Below are 21,264 nucleotides of genomic sequence, written 5' to 3' on the forward strand. Positions count from 1 at the left end.
GTCAGGGGTTGGAGCTGTGGATGACAAGGCAGATGAAGACGACGCAGACAGCCGTCCAACGAAGCGTGCCAAGCTCTAGTTTGCGCAAATTAAATATGGTGATGGAATCTACGCAGTTCACGTCTGTGTGATCAAAAATGATGTAACTTGTAGTGCATCTGAACTTAACGGGAAGAGGATTAACTGTTAAGATGAACCTCTTGAAATTGGTTTGGCATCGTCGTAATTACTTCTTTTAGGCGAGAAATGGTTTTGCATGCATGCATGGGTAGGTGCTTTCTATTGAGGGGTGGGTAAGCATTGAGTAATCATATAGTGAAGAAGTAAAAAAAATGAATGACTAGGATAACTGGTCTCACCTACCCATGTGCCATCAGCCTGCTTGGCCACCAGTTCTATTTAAAGCATGCCCTGGACCGGCCCATGCTTATCCCCACAAGAACAACAGATATCCACAGGTTAAGGTGGGGGGTCTGCACCAAGAACAGCAACAAGAAAGAGAAGGTTGGTGATCTTAATCTCCTCGTATTAACTGCATCTCATTGACACTGGCTTGCCATCTAATAGTGTTTCTTGTTTCGATGCTCTTGTTCCAGATAACAGCGTTCCATTCGGAGACGAGCATGGCGCGTGGTCGTCCAAAGGGGAGCTCGCCGGCGGCATTGAGGCAAGGAGTAACCGTCGCATCGGCGACGGCTAGCAGTGTTCGGACTGTGCAAACTAGCTTCACCTCCATGGCCTTGCAATCTATCGCAGGTGAATGGAACCCTCTGGTCCGAGAAGTATTCGCCGAAGTAGGAATGTCAGAGCTTTGCAAGATTAGAGTCTTAGGAAACACAAATAGGATCTTCTCCATGTCTTTGATTTCTAGGATAGATCCGGATACCATGATGATGGACATGGGGGATGGTGTTTTTCTAGAGTTGAATGCTAGAGAGGTTGCCAAAGCGACTGGCCTACCTCCGGGTGGTAGGAAAGTAGACATCCGAGCTGGGCAGTGCCTTGCTGACCATGAGGTTTTGCTAGCAAAGGTTCATGCCATCCTTGGCACTGACATGCCTCGTTCGAACAACATCCCAGTTTATAAGGTGAAAAAAATAGTACAATCTGCTAGCAAAGATGCTATACAGGGTGATGAGCGGACTGCGATGAAGGCGGCTGTAACACTTTTAGCTAGTTCGACCTTTCTTGTTCCGAGAGGTGCGACAGCCAAGATAGCAAATGAGCTACTGCCGGTTGTAGCTGAGCCCGATAACATCGCAGAGTTCAATTTCTGTGACTATGTTGTTGAGGGGTTGAGGCAGGCGGCAAGAAAACTTAGAGAGGACCTATCAATGGATGCTGCAAATGTAAAACTGGAGGGATGCCTTATAGTGCCACAGGTTAGTTTTGTCATGCTTGTATATTTTTTGTTGTGGTGTAAACTTCTCTCACTAGCATCGCTTCTGGCAGATCATGTGGCTGGACTATCATGAACATGGCCTGCATGGGAGAGAGACTCTTCAGTTGCCAAGAATTGGGCATTACTCGGACACAAAACTGAAGGACCTCATCAGAAAGCATGCCACTTCGCAAGGGATTGAATGTGGCCTGGAGGTAGAATTATTCATACATTGCATTTAATTCAATGTTCTTTCTCTTTCACCATTTCTTCTGGTTCATTCCTTTTTGCTGCTCAAGGTTTGTTTGCGTTTTCTCTGGTTCTTGTTTTGTGGTCCATGCATTTCATTTGTTACTCTCTGTTGTTCATTTTTCAGTTAGGGGATGTTCCGCGGTCACCAACGATTAGTGTACCTGGGTCATGCACACAGGCGGCGCGTGCACAAGCAGTTGCCGTGCAGATGGTGGGGCATGCTAGTGGGTCACGCAGCGCAGCTGGCCCGGTTGATATGGATAACTTACCACTGCTGCCAACAAAGGTTTGGCGATGGATTAATTTTCATGAAAAAACGTTTCTCTTTGAAAGGCGTATTTGGTAAAATGCATACTAAAAGAAGTTTGGTTGTCTTTTTTTAGGTTGTTGAAGCTTTCAAAGCTACCATGGAGTTCCATTACAAGAGATGTGAGGTGGAGATGATGAAGGTGGTGGACAACATGAGGGACAAAATCGCAGTAGAAATTAGAGCCGCGTCGTCAGCAAAAAGGCAACGGGGTGCTGAGGAAGTTTTGGATTTCTTTATTGGGCAAGTGAAGAAGCAAGCTTCTCTGGCTCTGGCTTCCCAAGTTCATGTTCCTCATCAAGCTTCTGAGTCCGCGGCTCCACAAGTTCATGTTACTCATGGGGCAAGTGCTTCTACATCTGCAGGTTGGCATAGCATCCCTTGCTAGTTTCGTGTACACGCATGCTACCGTTTGCTACATTTGCATGCTAGTTTTTGTGGTGTTGGTCGTCTGCAATTATGCACCTAATTAAGTATAGCTCTTGGTGCAGTTGCTCGTGATTTTGCGGCAATTTCAAGAGAAGTAGCAAAGTCGATGATGGAACTAGACGTTTGTGCTCAACATTCTGCCGGTGCAGGTAATACGCCTAATGCTCATGAGTTACATCGTAATAAAAACTGTCTCCTCGTTGATTACCATCAATTTTGTTGTGAGCCAGGTGCTAGTTGTAGTCATGGATTAATAGATGCTTCTACTAAAGGGCAACCAGGTATTGTGGAAGGGAGTTATTCGGCTGCACATCATCAGCCTGGAGGTACGCAAAAAAACATTGCTGAGTAGTTTCACTGTTGCCATGCATGGGAGAGTAAGGACAAATTTTTAATGACCTCCAACATTTCCTATAGGAGAGCTACTCGGCATGGCCAATCTGGGTAGCGAACCGCATGACAAATGCATGGTTGTGGATCTGAAGTGCAAAGGAATAGCTACAGGTTTGCTCAATCAGTATAATCCTGCTGTTGTTTTACTTTGGTACTGATTGCTCCACTCGATGCATGTGTGTCAGGTGCGCCAAGGCCCACCCGTCAGCAAACCATGCATGAACTTCTCCCACCCGCGCCTAACGTAGAGGCCGCCGCTCCAAATGCATACCATGAGCCTATGATCAACACTTCATTTCTGTATCTCATGACTGAGGGTATGAATTATTAAGTCTCACTATTTTGCAATATATGTGCCATACATCCATGGAAAAAAATTGCGGCACCGTACCTAAAAAATCTATTATTTTCTTAGACATGTTACCGCATCAAATTGTTGGGCAGAGCTCTTCGGGGTTGGTTAGTCCAACTACTAGTTCGATTGCAACTAGCACGCCGATAAGTAACAAGAGGATATGTATTGCAGCCGTTGACACAACTTCGTCGCTTGGTACTAAAGTTTATTCAATCTCAACACTTCCAAATGATGTTTAGGGTTGCATCCTGGTATTCATGTGCATGTGATCGTGCAACTGTTATCCCTGCTGAGGAGTACTTTGCACAAGAAGAGGAATACGGTTTCTCATCGTTTGAACTTGAGTTGTCTCACGCCGACCTGTACCCCGATCATGTCTGCCAAAACATTTACGAGGACTTCATTTACCTTTCTTGCACGAAGAGTCTAAGCAGGTCAGCTCTATGAGCCACCAAAATGTGTTGATCTTTTATGTCGGTGTATCTCTTGTGCTAATGATTTACATTGTTTTATGGGCAGCACCTGGTACAAGAGTTCTTCCCCAACACTTTTGGTGATGGATGGGCATAAGCTGAAGTATCAGTTCAGCCTGGGTGGTGCGATGTTCCACAACAGCATGGAAGATTGGGTGCGTGGGTTCAACAAGAGGGAGAAGAAGATGTTTGATAGGGTTGGATTGGCAGTTTCCACGGGTCTCCTCTCACAAGATGTACCTGTAAGTTAAACAATGGCAACTGTGCATGATTAATTTGCATGGCTGTTATGGTTTGATGCGCTTGTGAACATTTGTTTGTGTTTTTATTGTATTTCAGCTGCATATGGAGAACACGTGGAACAGAGAGGCTCCATCCATGTTGAGGAGCTTGATGTCAACAAGTAGCCTTGGTTATGCACTCAGGCTTTGCAGGATGGTATGTACCATGCACATGTTAGTTCACTGGATAAACGTGATGTCTAATTTCTTTCTGTTATATTTGCAGATCATGGTTCCAATAGCATTTGATAGGGATTGGTGTTTGTATGTGTTTGACAAGCTTCTCAAGCGCTTGAGTGTGCTTGACCCCATCTTTATAGAGATGGCAAAAGAGGATTACAGAGTTAAGCATGGCGTAACTATTGACTACATGCTTAAAGGTATGAAGTACGTGGGGGAAATGCTAGATGACGGGTGGTCCATGCATATACCAGATTGGGGTGTGAAGTACAACATCAACATGCATCTTGCGTGTGCCAGGTACAGAAACCCGCCTGTACAAACTTGATTTAAGATTGAGTTCTTTCAAGATTTTGAACATGTGGTTCGTTTCTCTTTTCCAGCGGTGAATCTCCTGGTTACATTGCTTACTACGCTGACAACTTCAATGGGGCTAGACTAGAGGAGGACATACCTCGGGTAATTTGCAAAACATGGTTATGAGTATTCCTATCAAAATATTTTACATTGGTGCGATCTTTTGCTAACCCTCAAATGTGTTGTGTTTGGTTCTGCAGGCTGGATTGGCATCTAGGAGGAAGAGGATGTTGTACGAAACTTTGGCGGCCCGGTGCAACACTGCTCCTCGCGCTGGCTTCATGGTCCAGGTGGCATAAGAAATTTAGGTTAACATGCGGATGAAGGAGTTCCATCCTGTGTCGGTCAAGCGCATGTGCGTTGGCTTGGTTAAGTAGCGTAAAATTTAAGCTTGCTGTGTTGGCTATCCTTTTGTGAACCTATCAGTGACTATGGTGCTTTTGTGAACCATGTATTATTCTGCTGTAATATTACTTATTGCCGAGACATCCTAATCACTACACCAGCTTGTGTGCTAGCCATTGGTATGTGCCTAGCCGTTTTCAATCTGCTTGCATGGTGCCTTCGCGTAACGTCTCTCCGTGTTTTGAATTGGCAAGTAGCCATTGGTATTAGGATTGGACATGGGGGGTCTATAAAAACGACCCAACTTTCCTTGGCCAGCCTCATCCCACAACTTAGAATACACACAAATGGCGTCTTCTGGCTCTTCGTCCTCAGCATCTCGGTCTTCTTCGCGTAGAGGGTTTGGGGCCCCCATGAGGTCTCTCGTGAGGTACCGCCATGGGCCTCTAGACTACGAGCCAGCTGATGTGTGTGACTGCAAAGAGAAAGTAGCCATGTGGATATCGTGGAGCGACGATAATCCAGGGAGGAGGTACTTTAATTGTATGCGTTTCAAGGTGAGCAAATGCAGAAACTTGCTCTTCGTTATTCTGTCGAATCTTTTCTGGTTTTTATATTTCAGACCAAACACATTGCTCTTCCCCCTTTGATCAGCGAGGCGGGTGCGATTATTTTTCATGGCGCGATGACCCTATCAAGGACACGTTCCTAAAGAAACTAATAGTTGATCTAAGGGACAGGGTGTGGATGCTTGAGAGGATGAACGAACATCTACACAGTGCTGCAAGGACCGGTGAGGAGGAAATCGCCAATGAGACTCGTCAGCTCAGAGACAGAATTGAAGCAATGAATGAAGGTGCCCTGGCTGCTGAACGAGCTGCGAGAGCTGTCAATGGTACAAATCAAATGAGGATTTCTTTGCTCATTCTGGTGTTGGCTGTGATTTTGTACCTGACGGCGACACGTTAGGTTTTTAGTATGCTTCCAATCCACTTAGCTACTTTTATATGTGTTCCACTATGGAGTTTCATTTCAGTTTGTCCCCCATCTACTAGCTTAGTTAGTTGGTGGCAAGTTGTATCCAGCTAGTTTATGATTTGGTTGGTAGTCATTTGTATCAAGATAATTGCTGAGTATGTTGGTTGTTTGCAAAAAAAAGTAAGTGTCAAACCACTGAACAAAATGGAGGAAATACCATCCTGATTCCATTCGATTATGTGATGTGCAGTAATGTAATACAGGAAGAAGGAACGCATGAAAACATTCATAGATCCACCGCCATCTTGGTCTATTTGAGAAAAATATAAAAAACACAAATATTTGGTGTTCGTTAAAGGAATTGAGACATGGTGATCTTCATAGAGCTAGGAATGATCCCTTGATGGCTTCAATGGCGCCCGACGGGATCATTGACTCGTTACCATCCGTGCGCATCACCTCATAAAGCACCCAGTTCTTGTGTCTCTCCAGATTGTCCTAGTTTCAAAATCAAGTGTATCGAGTGTTAATACACAAACACATACAAAAACAGGAGCTCGCTTCCATGTTAAAAATGATAGATACTAACTTTCATCACTGGGATTTGGAACTTCTCCCCGTCGAAATTCCATGCAAGGAATGTAGTCCCTGCACCATAATTATATCTGTGGCAAAATACGATGAAGCAGGTTTGTAATTCAACTTCAATCTATATTAAAACAAATAATCTTTAGGGTGTTAAGGTTATAGAAACATACTTTTCCATATTCTCAATCATCGGGACTGGAAAAGACCTAGTCCATTCTCCGTAGCTGCAATGTCAGTTCTCAAACATAATTTGCAAACATCTAAAAAGTGCACTATGAAGTTTGTCTGAGACGTATGTGTGCATGTTCACTTGGCGATTGCTGAAGCCAAATGGTCCTACTGCAGGGTCTAGTACTACGATCCTTCTTTTCAGCATGTCAAATGATTAAAGTGCCCAACCATCAGGTAGAATTGCTGGGATATGCCACTGCGAGAAATATTATTCAATTTAAGCAAAATATGATCTTATTCCATTGTTGAGATTTATCAAAAAATAAAAAACTTACAAGCATGCTTGATGCTGGGTTCAAATCAGCCTCTCCGTCCGTGAAGCTTGTCCGGATAGATTGGATGGTCAATGGGTCAGCGTTAGAGAATACCGCGGTCTGTTGCAATGATAGTAGTGTTTAACATTTACAATGAAAAAAATAGTATTTGTCGCTGGATATGAGTTGACAACGTATGCAATGATCTTACAGCGAAATCAGGCTCCAGGAATTTCCTCCATATCATTGTTGCTGCGTCCTTGTTGTAGAACTTGTCCATTTGGCCGAATCGCCTGAAGATGATAGCGCCCACCTCGTGGCTGAGTTGGTCAATACCGGCTAGTTGTTGATGCAGTTCAATGCCATCTATACATATGAGCCTTGGCTTTGGGTGGGCAATCCATTGATTACGCATTGGTAATAAATAGTTAGCATGGATGTCGCGAACTAGCAAAATATGAGATTTCGGTAGAAAGGTGAGTTGATCACGAAAACGTTTGTTTCGAGAATTACCATACAAGAAAAGAATATGGTTTACCTTTCTAGTATTAATCGTGAAGCTGTTTAGGAACCAATCCTTGATAGTTCTCAGAACAGTTTGGCTTGAGGGGAGTGGTACTGATCAAACTGACCATGGATCACGTGCCAATTTACATTTTGGTAATCGTATCTTACTCGGCACAACATCGTTTGTAGTTCCGAAAGTGACGTAATTAGATGATGGTCTTAGCTCGGCGTAGTAGCTGACAATAGATGCGGTTAGATCATCAAAAAATGAATATACAACGTCGGCAACTTGATTGCGTGCACCGTCCTTTGCAGATATAGATGAGTTGTTCAGAATATCGATGCCAGATGGTGTTCGAACTTGGATTGGTTCATTTGGTGAAACACATATCTTCTTTTGTGACTCGGTTGCATTACTGCTGCCCATCACACAATTCCTTTTACGGGCATTTGAACTATTCCCAGAATAACTACCTGCCGCATAACAATTAAAGTTAGAACAAAAAAATAGACTGTGTGTGTATGAAATAGCAATGCATGACAATTTGGAAAACAAACGATTAAGCGTTAACAAAACCGACCTTCATTAGCAAAAATGCCTTTTAGTCTCGTGTTTATCTTATTGGATATCGGGGTCAAAAAAACAGTTGCTTCATTGTTAGGAGCTGGTGCATTTTCCGCATCGATGTCATCTTCGTTTTTTAGCCTGCATTCTTTCCTACCAAACGCCTTGCAGCAGGTGCAATTGTCAGCAATGCATGATACTAACTTGTCTACAAAGTTGAACATTGTTGACTCGAACGACTGTCTCATTTCTGAAATATGAGCCAATCCCCGTGCATTGTGTTCGTTGAGAATCATACCAAGCTTTTCTCCCGACTGTATGAAATGGTAAATTCATTAAAAAAATATGAGAGATGTTTTAGGCGTCTAAACAGTGTTACGGTTGGGCATCAAAGGGCCATGGACTTACTATTGTCGGGTATTTTGCGTATATGATTAGCAAATTCTAGTGGACCAGTCTTGGTGTAGCTTGCTCGTTTGACGGGAGCAGATGTAAACTGTGCCCGTTTCGGTGTCGGTGTAGGCCGAGGAAAATTGTTTGCAGGATCGTCGACACACACAATTCCTTGCTGACATTTTGTTTCCTACGAACCTGGTGCGTTGAACAAAAGAGTTTGGAGCGTCAGATAAAAATAGTGTGATTGGATATTATAGAGAATGTGATTCTGCGACTAACCGAGGAACGGTGGTAAGATATTTCTCCTCCTCCCATGTTTACAGATATGCCGTCAACCATCTTTTTCATGGAATCATAATCAAAAAGTGCAATTCTTGGGTAGACGCCATGCGGTTTGCTGTTGACGTCGAGATCTAGGCTATCTAGAACAAGAACCTGCACATGTGTTTGGTGGGGTTAACAACATAAATTACTTGTGCATGTGCATGCTGTGAAAAAAATGTTTGGTTTCGTGTACCTGCAGGAAAAGATGGCACCCAACAATGTGTAAGGTTGGGGGTCGCCTCACTACATCTGACTTGAACTTCCTCACAGCTTGGAATAGGTGAGATAGCAGGTAACGACACCAATTCCATTCTTTGATTTTGGTAACATCGTTTAAGGCTGACCAGAAATCAATTTTGATGTAGTCGTATTTGGCAGATGGCGCAAGGGCATGCCCAACTACAAAGATTACAAAAGCAATTTTGAAACAGTCCTTATCTATCTTCCTGGAGTCAACTGTGATGTCGCGGTTAAGGTACTTCTCTGATGCCTTCAGACTATGAGTACCTTTGTCGCTAATGCCTGCTGCAACCCGTGTAAATTCAACGCAAGCATCTGATGGCTCCACACCTTCAGAAACAATTGTGTTCTCGTCAATTGGGATGCCAAACACATAATGTACTTGGTTGTCTGTGAGCTCGAGCATCCCCTGGCTTTCTAGATTGATAATACTGTTCTTCATATCAACTCTATCCATCAAGTAAGCACTGTACTTTAGATTTATTTTCTGCCAAGACTTGATATGCAGCAATCCATCAAACCCAGTTTCTCGGACCAACTCCTTCTTGAAATCTGAGAACTTTGAAATCACGACGCCTATTTTCAGCAATGACAACCTAGCTGTTATTGCTGGGGTTCCAGGAGGGCCGGGAGATCCTCCTGAACCGTCGCCGTCACTGTCAAAACAGTCTGGTGATGCTTCGTTCATTGTTTCTTGATTTACAACTACTGGTGCTTCTTCCATGCTAAAAAGATTATCCAACGCTCGTTTTTCCCTAATATTTACATACATAAGTTTCTCTATCAATCTCATGGATGCGATTAAAAACCTATTTTAGATCTACGCAGGTGATGCATGGAACGGGGGCGAAGTGTTGGGGGAACTGATAACATACCTTTCAGGGAGACCCTCGGCTAGCCTCTGAGTAGTTCCAGACGAACTGAGCAGCTCTCCCGCACGCGCATCCTTGTCCGTGTTCTTCGCGGGCGTGGAGGAGCTCGTAGGAGGAACGAAGCAGGCGATATGTATTAGGCGGGGGTGGACGAAGATGTGGTAAATGCCCTCCCTGCCGCCAGGGCTAAGAAACAATAAAGAAATACTTCTGATTTGACATGAGCATGCTGCTGAATTGATCACAACGTTCCTACTTTTCACATGCATGTACAGTGCTTGGCCCCTGTATTTGCAGTCCTGTCATGTACCAACACTGTTTATTTGACCTTCTGTTTCGGACTGCATGCGCGTGCTGGCCTCGCCCCGACTTGTGTTAGTGTTAACTGTGACCTTGGTTTAAGGGGATTAAGTTCAATTAGATAGTACTGGTCCTAGAGAACGTTGTATCACCAAGAAAAATTAACGAGAAAAAGCTCACAAAAAAAAGTGAGCTCATGGCCCTCCCTGTCCAAATTAACAACTTCATATTAAAATCCGAACACCACATGGATTATAATCTTATCCTACTAATCGCTGATTAATTTCAAATGATTATATAATTAACGACAGGCAGCTTACGTTGGAATCTAACCCTGACACAACGTGGAACATCACGCGCCGTGTACTGCTGGTCCACTACAAGTCGATGGTACAAGTTAATGTGCCATGGTACTGCTGGTGACTTGCGGTAGATCCTGGACCTAATTCCCTCAACTACCTTCCGCAATACACGACGTGCTGCTATCGATACGGGGGACAACTTCCATTATACGATGAGGCGCGTGGATCCCTAGCGAGTGTGGATGGACGGGATGTAGAGCACCGAGGTGCTCGGCCTCATATGCGAATTTTCGCGAGATCACCCTCTATTCTCACTGATCTACATGGGTCCACCTATCATGTTCATTTTCTTTCTCATGTCCATCTTCTATCCATCCCTCTCTGACTCTCTTTTCCCAAAAACGTGTGGGCTGCCGCCCGCGAGCACCATGCCAGCAGCACCGCAACGACTACCGACGCGTGTCTCATCGAGAGGCATGACCGCATGGGCGCCGGTCTGGTCCCCGTCCACGCAGCGCGCGTTCTGCATGGCGGTAGAGCCGCTTTCTAGTTCGAGCGAGCAACGTGGGAAGAAATGGAGGGAGAAGGAGTGATTAGAGCCCATCCAGGGACGCAGTTAGCCACAGGGGCGGTCCGAGAGAGCTCGGAGGCGAAGTGAGCTGCAGAGGAGTGCATGCGCACCAACTGTTTGACATAATGGTAGCGGCTACGGCATGGCGCGCGTACGACGACAGCACGGTTGCATTGCACCTCACTACCGTAGAGTGTCGGCAGACGGCACACGACCACATCGAGGTGCATGATGCTGGTCTGACTCATGGCGCCAAAGAGGCAGCTCGCGTTTGGCTGTCAGCACATCAGCGACAGCGCCGTGGCGGCATTTTGCATGAAAAACTACGGGTGCGCACCGTTCCGAAGTACAGTAGAGTAGATGACCAACATGTGCACGGTGTCACACCCAGCGTCCGCGCCACGTACTACATCGGTGCTGTTGGCAGGTGACCGCCGGCATCGTGGCCGGACTACATCGGTGTCATGGTCACCCACGCGTCATGCCTAGACAAGTCGGAGGCCCTAGAGCCATCGGGTAACTCGATGCTACTTAGAGCTAGTTGATGCTGTCCATTCCTTGCAGCATCGCATTCATGGTCGTCGAGACTCAAGAAGGACTCATGCATGTAGTTGGATCCTCCATAGAGATATGTGCGACTTGGTCTCTCCTCGCGACGAGCTCATATGTAGCACAAAAAGGCAGACAAGCGTAAAAGTGAGCTATCTCATGAGAAACAACTCAAAAATGTGATCAAACCATAGGAAAAACACATCCACGTGGGCTCTCTCGATGTAGCACTTGCCCTGAGGCACACGAACTGCGCAAAGAGGGTATCCTGGATCTTCCAAGACGAGAAGGCTTTTCTTAGTCGACAACACATGGTCATGCAGTTTCCTGAGATCCCCTGATATGCCCTCTAGCAGTTTCTCTAGTAGGATCGGCTGGCTCACGACAGGGATTAACGCCACACCTTTGAACGATACACAATCTTCAAAATCAGTCGACAAAGCCGACTTTCTACTAGAAGCTTTGACAGCTGCTTTGGCGGCAATAGAGCCTCTCTTCGGAGGTCTCTTCCTCTCCTTTTTCTTGGATTCACCTTCCGGACCCTTACCCCCGCCAACAGTGTTGTTGGGCTAAGCACTGTACGACCCTCGGCTAGTAGACACTGCTTTGAGGCGGCATCTCGAGGTGTGTCCTATGAGAACCGCATGAAGAGGGACTACTTGCAATCAACCTTAGGGCGTTCCTGCTCGGGCACATCATCCATCTCATCATCCGCATGCTCATAGCCTGAGTTATATTGTTGACTCATCATGTTTCCGTCGTCATAGGCGGTATTGAGGAACCGAAGAGGGTCCTCTGGATCCTCCTCCATCTCATCATCCATTTGTTATTCCACGGGGGCGACTACATCATGCATTATTGGACCCCCCTTCCTCGCGTTGTCCCCCGCTCTCACCCGGCACGAGATTAAGCGATGGTAATTCCGTAGGCGGGGTGGTGTTCATACCTTGCCGATGTGATGTTGTCATTGGTGTGCTCTCGGCCGCCTCCACACGAAGAAGCTTCTTCGGCCATATCAACATCCAACCCTTGCATTGTCCAAGCAACATCAGGGTCTTGTCTCCCTCTCCCCCAAGTTGTAATGGAGGAGGCAAACCCTCGTGGCTTGCGTTGACACTCGCCAAGGAAACCCTAAAGGTGCCACTGGGATTAGCCGACTGTGGAACCCGCATTCCTTGGGCGTCAGTATCGTCGCGATTCCAACATCCACCTTCTGGTCATTGATCATGTAAATTATGGTGCAGGGGGTTTCGTTGACCTGCAAAGACATGTCTGTATCATCAGACATCATAAAGGCAATGGAAGCAGAAGATTATAGATATTTTGGTTCTACACATAATTACCATGAGGGCGTCGAGCTCAGCCAAAGTCGAAGCCCCACCTCGCATGCCAGAGACGGAGGATGGGCTGCTATGATCACGTGCGGGACCTTGTGCAGTAGCGGTAGCAGGTGGTGCTGATGCAATGTTCACCAAGTTGCTCCTGACGAAGCTCGGCATGGGAAAGTCCTCTAGCCATGCGTTTTGGTGATTCCTTGAAAACTCAAAACAGTCGAAACCAAGGCACCAACCAAAGATACCAATTCCACTTGGCATGCAACTATTGCTGCCTCAACTGTTGCCTAGACTGTCGCTTTGACGACCTCAGATTTCATGACTTCTTGGGTCTCAACGGATCTTTTCCCGACCGCAAGTGCCACCCTCTCATCGATGTTCACCTGACTGAACTTCCTTCTTTGCCTTCTGTCCTCCGTGTCCTCATGGTAGTGGTACTTCCATGAGGCGTTGTCTCCAACGACATGCACATGTCCATACGAAGGCCGCTTTCCCAGATCGAGCCCCTTCAGTATGTTCTAGAACCGATTGAGAGGGGTGTCCCACATGGGCCTTGCCGATGACTGAGACAAGTAGGCGCTTTTGGCCGCAAGATTTTGTTGCTCTTTATGCAAAAGGAATGTTGACCGTTTGCAAATGTTACTACATGTGTGTAATCAAATTGATTAGCAGCTAATATAATAAGGTGGTAACTACCAGTATTCTCATAAATTTCCTCGTGTGCTTGTCCGTGTGGGAAAAACAATTGTTTGTACCACTTGTACCAAGCCTTGATGAAGTCATGCTCCAGCTGGTCGGTGTACTGTGCCAAGGGGTCTGGGATCTCATGGGCTTCACGTTCTGCGTCCTCCTTATCCCATATGGGTTTCTTGCGAAGGTAATCACGGCTTCCGAGGCGGTGGTTTCTGATACGTCCATTTTGAATCATGAATCTTTATTGATATTTGTCTTACTATGTTCCACCATTCCCTGTTATTATGTAATTCTTATGCCTCTTCTCTCTGAATATGCAAGGTACATCAAGAAGGGGAAGTATCTGGAAACTGGAATTCTGGACCGAGAAACCGAGAAAACTCAAGTTGCTCCAAATGACCTAAAACTTCACGGAGAATTGTTCTAGAATATATATAATAATTATTGGGCCAAAAATATACCGAAGAGGGGCAGCCAGCTGGGCACAAGCCAATAGGGCGCCCCCTAGGCCGCGCTCTGTTGGCTTGTGGGTTCCGTGCTGGCCCTCCGACGCTCCTCTTCGCCTATATGGTGTGTTTTACCCTAGAAAAAAATCAAGATATAAATTTTGGGACAAAGTGCCACCGTCTCGAGGCGGAAACTTGGGCAGAGGCCCTTTTGCTCCCCGGCAGGGCGATTCTGGTAGAGAAATTCCTCTCTCGAAGGGGGAAATCGAAGCCATAGTCATCACCAATGCTTCCTCCTTCGTGGGAGGACTAATCTTCATCAACATCTTCACCAGCACCATCTCATCTCCAACACTAGTTCATCTCGTGTATTCAATCTTTGTCTCAAAACCTCAGACTCGTACTTGTGTGATGCTATTGTGTTAATTACATATTGTAGTTGACGCTAGTTGGATTACTTGCTGGAAGACATTATGTTCAGATCCTTAATTATTATTAGTATACATCTGATGTTGAACATGTTGATGGGGTGTGAGTAGTTACTATTCTTCCCGAGGACATGGGAGATGTCTAGTTATAAGTAATCATATAAAGTTGGTATTCGTGCTATATTTTGATGATATGTATGTTGTTACTTCCTTTAGTGGTGTCATGTGAACATCGAGTACATGATACTTCACCATGTTATGGGCCTAAGGGAAGTCATTGTGGAGTAACAAGTAGATGATGGGTTGCGAGAGTGACAGAAGCTTGAACCCCAGTTTATGTGTTGCTTCATAAGGGGCTGATTTGGATCCTCATGTTTCATGCTATGGTTAATTTATCTTAATTCTACTTTCATAGTTGCGGATGCTTGCGAGAGGGGTCGATCATAAGTAGGTTTTTAGTTCAAGTAATATCAACACCTTAGCACCAGTCCACCCTCACATCAAGTTATCAAAGTAGCGAACATGAATCAACTCAATATGATGAACATCACTAGACAGATATTCTCATGTGTCCTCGGTAGCACTTTCTTTATATAAGAGTACTTTTAGGCCTGTCCTTTGCTATAAAAAGGATTGTGCTACCTTGCTGCACCTTTTATAATATTGTTACTCGTCACTTGTTATAAATTATCTTACTACAAAACTATCTATCACTGTTACTTACAGCACTTGCAGAGAATTCCTTGCTAAAAACTATGTATCATTTCCTCCTGCTCCTTGTTGGGTTCGACACCCTTACTTATTGAAAGGACTACAAATTGATCTCTGATGACCCACAAGTGTAGGGGATCTATCGTAGTCCTTTCGATAAGTAAGAGTGTCGAACCCAACGAGGAGCAGAAGGATCTGACAAGTGGTTTTCAGCAAGGTATTCTCTGCAAGCATTGAAATTATCGGTAACAGATAGTTGTGTGATAAGATGATTCGTAGCAAGTAGCAAGTAACAATAGTAACAACGGTGCAGAAAAGTGGCCCAATCCCTTTTGTAGCAAGGGACAAGCCTGGACAAACTCTTATAGGAGGTAAAGCGCTCCCGAGGACACATGGGAAATTCTGTCAAGCTATTGTTCATCATGTTCTTATGATTCGCGTTCGCTACTTTGATAGTTTGATATGTGGGTGGATCGGTGCTTGGGTGCTGCCCTTACTTGGAAAAACCTCCCACTTATGATTAACCCCTCTCGCAAGCATCGGCAACTACGAAAGAAGAATTAAGACAAAGTCTAACCATAGCATTAAACTAGTGGATCCAAATCAGCCCCTTACGAAGCAACGCATAAACTAGGGTTTAAGCTTCTGTCACTCTAGCAACTCATCATCTACTTACTACCTCCCAATGCCTTCCTCTAGGCCCAAATAATGGTGAAGTGTTATGTAGTCGACGTTCACATAACACCACTAGAGGAAAAACAACATACAACACATCAAAATATCGAGCGAATACCAAATTCACATGACTACTTATAGCATGACTTATCCCATGTCCTCAGGAACAAAAGTAACTACTCACAAAGCATAATAATATTCATGACCAGAGAGGTATTGAATAGCATCAAGGATCTGAACATATAATCTTCCACCAAGTAATCCAACTAGCATCAACTACAAAGAGTAATTAACACTACTAGCAACCTTACAGGTACCAATCGGAGTCGTGAGAGGGAGATTGGTTACAAGAGATGAACTAAGGTTTGGAGATGAGATTGTGCTGATGAAGATGTTGATGGTGATGAGTCCCCTCCGATGAGAGGAGTGTTGGTGATGACGATGGCGACGATTTCCCACTCCAGGAGGGAAGTTTCCCCGGCAGGACGACCCTGCCGGAGCTCTAGATTGGTTCTGCTCAAGTTTCGTCTCGTGGCAGCGGCGATTCCTCCCAAAAGCCTCCTCTTGATTTTTTCTGGAACGAAACCCTACTTATAGAAAAAGAGAGGGGCCAGAGGGCCAAGAGGGGGACCACAAGCCCCCTAGGCGCGGCTAGGGGGTAGGCCGCGCCTAGCAGGCTTGTGGCCTCCTGTTGGCTCCCCTCTGGTACTTCTTCGGCCCAGTATTTTTTATAAATTCCAAAATAAATCCTCGTTGATTTTCACGGCTTTTGGAGTTGCGCAGAACAGGTATCTCAAACTTGATCCTTTTTCAGGCCAGAATTCCAGCTGCCGGCATTCTCCCTCTTCATGTAAACCTTGCAAATAAGAGAGAAAAGGCATAACTATTGTACCGTGAAGTGTAATAACAGCCCATAAAGCGCTAAATGTCAACATGAAAGCATGATGCAAAATGGGCGCATCAACTCCCCCAAGCTTAGACTTCGCTTGTCCTCAAGCGGAAACCGAGATCAATAAATCTGCCCACACGTTTAGAGAGAGAGGTGTCGACAAAACAGGATACGGACATGCATGCATTATGATCATAATTAGAACAACAATATCATCATATAATCTCTTATGATAAAGTGATAATTCCTTCACAAAGTAAAGTATGGATCAAGAAGCTTAATGAGAATTAACAACCAATAGCCTTTAGTCGTTGAAGCAATTGCAATTTATCATAACATCAGAAAGAGTCAAATAAGAACTTGTAAATCAAATCCACATACTCAATCATCCTTTCATCTTCTACAATTGCTACAACTCACATGGTACTCATGAGAGCAAAGTTTCAGTCGAACACAGAGAAAGATAGGGGCTTATAGTTTCGCCTCCCAACTATTTACCTCAAGGGTAATGTCAACAATAATAATTCATGAATACTTACCTCCAAGTTGACATATGAATATAGATCTTTCCCTAGCATATGATGTTAGCCAAGATAAAGGCAAAATAAGGGATTGGTGTAGATCACCATGACTCTTTCGAGGGAAAAAAGTAAAGGTACAAGATAGACCCTTCGCAGAGGGAATCAGAGGTTGTCATGCGCTTTTGAGGTTTGGATGTGTGACCTCTTAGTGTGAAGGAACGTCACTTCATATTGCCTCATGTGATAAAGAACTTTATTATGCAGTCCGTCGCTTTTATGTCTTCCTCATCACAGGTTCGTACAAAGCTTATTTTACAAACACTAATAGATCATACATATTTAGGGAGCAATTTTTATTGCTTGCACCGATGACAACTTACTCGAGGGATCTTATTCAATCCATAGGTAGATATGGTGGACTCTCATGTCAACACTGGGGTTGAAGATTTGTGGATGCACAAGTAGTATCTCTACTTAGTGCAGAAGTTTTGGCTGATATGAGGTGGAAGCAATCGTCACATGCTAAGGGATCTCTAGTCATATAATCATTATTCGGAACCAAGCGAGCATAATTCATTATGTTGTCTTCCTTGTTCAACATCTACTTCTAAGTATGCAATAGTTTAGTGAGTGTTCACAATCATAGATGGTGTCAAAGATGATATATTTATATGTGAACCGCTCTTTATTTATTACTTACTATTAATTGCAACAATGACCAAGGTTTATGTTTGTCCACCCTCAACAAGTTTCAATCATCATTCTTTTTATCTGTGAATTCATCACTTCCCATAAGATCATTACATGATCTTTCATGCTTTTGTTCTTTTATCATTCTCTTCTTTCATATCATGGCATGAAGCAAGGCCCTTAACTAAGACACTCTTTATTATATGGCTCACGAGCTCGAATACATCGGGGGTGACAAAAAGCAAAACTCAAGCCTAAAACACTAAGAACTTTAATCTATAAGAGAAAGATAAAACCAAAAAGGATCGAACTAAGAAAAGGTAAAGGCAAAAGATGTGATGGTGATACGATACCGGGGCAACTCCCCCAAGCTTGGCATAAGCCAAGGGGATTGCCCATACCCGTGCTTAGTTGTCTTCCTTTGGACGTGATGGTGGTGGAGTTGTTGCAACCTGGGTTCGATCCTCCGTCTTCCAAGGCATAGGTGCTCCATCATGGAAAGATGACCGAGTCTCCGGAATCCTCAAATCTGCCGCCAACCGTATTGATTTAAATCTATACTCATACTCACAGTTTTGGTTCTGCAGGTCATAGATCTGGGCTTGGTTGATCAATTCTGTCATAGAGCCTGGAGAGGTGCTTCCCGATGTCATTGGCATCGATCTTGTGCTTGTTGGTGAACTCCGTGATCATCATGTGGTTGGAGTTGAGTCCATGCTCCACCATCCCTTGGCACTTGAAGACTTGCTGCTCCATTGCCTCGAGCCTTGCCTCCATGCTTCCGGTCTTCTTGGCCCCCTCAACATCACGGATGTGCAGCATCCCCTCACGCATCTTGATAGATTGAGGGTGTTGCAGCACTCCCGCGAGGTAGGGATTGATGACCTTCTCGAAGATCTTGTCCTTCAGAGCTTTTGGGGACGTCATAGCGATCTAGATCTGCACCAGAAACAAGGTCGAAATGAAAACAGAGGAAATTTGCGTGATACGAGGGTCACACCTTTCGGGAGAATATATAATGATTTTTTCCGACCAGAAGGAGTACTCCGCAAGAAAACAGAGTCCGGGAGGCACACGAGGTGGCCACAAGCCCCCCAGGCGTGGCCAGGGGGTGGCCCGCGCCTGGCAGGCTTGTCGCCTCCTCGTGCGCTTTCCAGACTACTTTAAATTTTTTCTATTTTTCTAAAAATTCCAAAACGGAGAAGAAATCCTACTGGAAAAGTTTGGAGTCTGTTTACTTACCGAATCACATACCTCTTCGTTTTCGGAGTCTGAAACAGGCTGATAAATATCCCTTAGGTATTCTTCCGGAGTTATGGTATTGATAATATTTCTTTCAACATTAATGGGAGTACGTCAGATATAATGCTTGATTCTTTGCCCATTTACCACTATCGGAAAATTACCTTCCGTGTTGTTGATCTTGATGGCACCGGAACGATATACTTCCTCAACAATGTAAGGACCTTCCCATTTAGAGAGAAGCTTGCCTGCAAAAAATCTTAAACGAGAATTATATAGCAAGACATAATCACCTACATTGAACTCACGTTTCTGTATCCTTTTGTCATGCGACCTCTTAACCTTTTCTTTGAACAACTTGGCATTTTCATATGCATGAGCTCTCCATTCATCAAGTGAGCTAATATCAAATAACCTCTTCTCACCAGCAAGTTTGAAATCAAAGTTGAGCTCTTTGATTGCCCAATAAGCCTTATGCTCTAGCTCAAGAGGTAAATGACATGCTTTGCCATAAACCATTTTGTACGGAGACATGCCCATGGGATTCTTATAAGCAGTTCTATAGGCCCACAGTGCATCATCCAGCTTCTTAGACCAATTCTTTCTAGACCTATTGACAGTCTTTTGCAGAATTTGTTTAATATCTCTATTGCTTAGCTCTACTTGACCACTGGACTCAGGATGATAGGGAGATGCAACTCTATGGTTGACATCATACTTAGCAAGCATTTTACGGAAAGCACCATGAATAAAATGTGAACCAGCATCAGTCATTAGATATCTAGGGACTCCAAATCTGGGGGAAATAACTTCTTTAAGCATCCTGATAGAGGTGTTGTGATCATCAGTACTAGTTGGGATAGCTTCTACCCACTTAGTAACATAATCAACAACAACTAGGATATGAGTATACCCGTTGAATTTTGGAAAAGGTCCCATATAATCAAAGCCCCAAACATCAAATGGTTCAATGACAAGTGAATAGTTCATAGGCATTTCCTGACGTTTACTGATATTACCTATTCTTTGACATTCGTCACAAGACAAGACAAACTTACGGGCATCCTTGAAGAGAGTGGGCCAATAGAAACCTGATTGCAATATCTTGTGTGCAGTTCTATCTCCCGCATGGTGTCCTCCGTAAGCCTCGGAGTGACACTTCTGTAGGATTTGTCCTTGTTAATGTTCAGGTACACAACGTCTAATAACACCATCTACTCCTTCCTTATAAAGGTGAGGATCATCCCGAAAGTAATGTCTCAAATCAAAGAAGAATTTCTTCTTTTGCTGGTATGTGAAACTAGGTGGTATATATTTGGCAACGATATAATTTGCATAATCAGCATACCACGGTGTACTACGTGAAGTATTGATGACATTCAATTGCTCATCAGGAAAGCTATCATCAATAGGTTGTGGGTCATCAAGAACATTCTCCAACCTAGACAAATTATCAGCTACTGGTTCTCAGCACCCTTCCTATCGACAACATGCAAATCAAATTCTTGTAGCAAGAGAACCCATCTGTTAAGTCTAGGTTTTGCGTCTTTCTTTTCCATGAGGTACTTAATAGTAGCTTGATCAGTGTGAACAGTGACTTTGGAATCAACTATGTAAGATCTGAACTTTTCACATGCAAACACGACTGCTAAAAATTCCTTTTCACTAGTAGCATAGTTCCTTTGGGCACTGTCTAGAGTTTTACTAGCATAGTGAATAACATTCAACTTCTTATCAACTCTTTGTCCTAGAACAACACCAACAACATAATCACTAGCATCACACATGATTTCAAAAGGTAAGTTCCAATCAGGTGGTTGAACAATAGGTGCAGTTATCAAGGCCTTCTTAAGTATTTCGAAGGCTTCCTCACAATCATCATAAAAAACAAAAGGAATATCCTTTTGCAAGAGATTGGTAAGAGGCCTAGAAATCTTAGAAAAGTCCTTAATGAACCTTCTATAGAAACCAACATGACCAAGGAAACTTCTTATACCTTTGATTTCTGTAGGGCATGGCATTTTCTCGATTGCATCAACCTTAGCCTTATCGACTTCAATACCTCTTTCAGAAATTTATGTCCTAAGACGATGCCTTCATTAACCATAAAGTGTCACTTCTCCAAATTCAAGACAAGGTTGGTATCTTTATATCTCTGCAAGACTCGATCAAGATTGCTGAGGCAATCATCAAAAGAAGACCCGT

This window comes from Hordeum vulgare, chromosome 4H, assembly GCF_904849725.1.
Source record: "Hordeum vulgare subsp. vulgare chromosome 4H, MorexV3_pseudomolecules_assembly, whole genome shotgun sequence".
NCBI classification, from domain to species: domain Eukaryota; kingdom Viridiplantae; phylum Streptophyta; class Magnoliopsida; order Poales; family Poaceae; genus Hordeum; species Hordeum vulgare.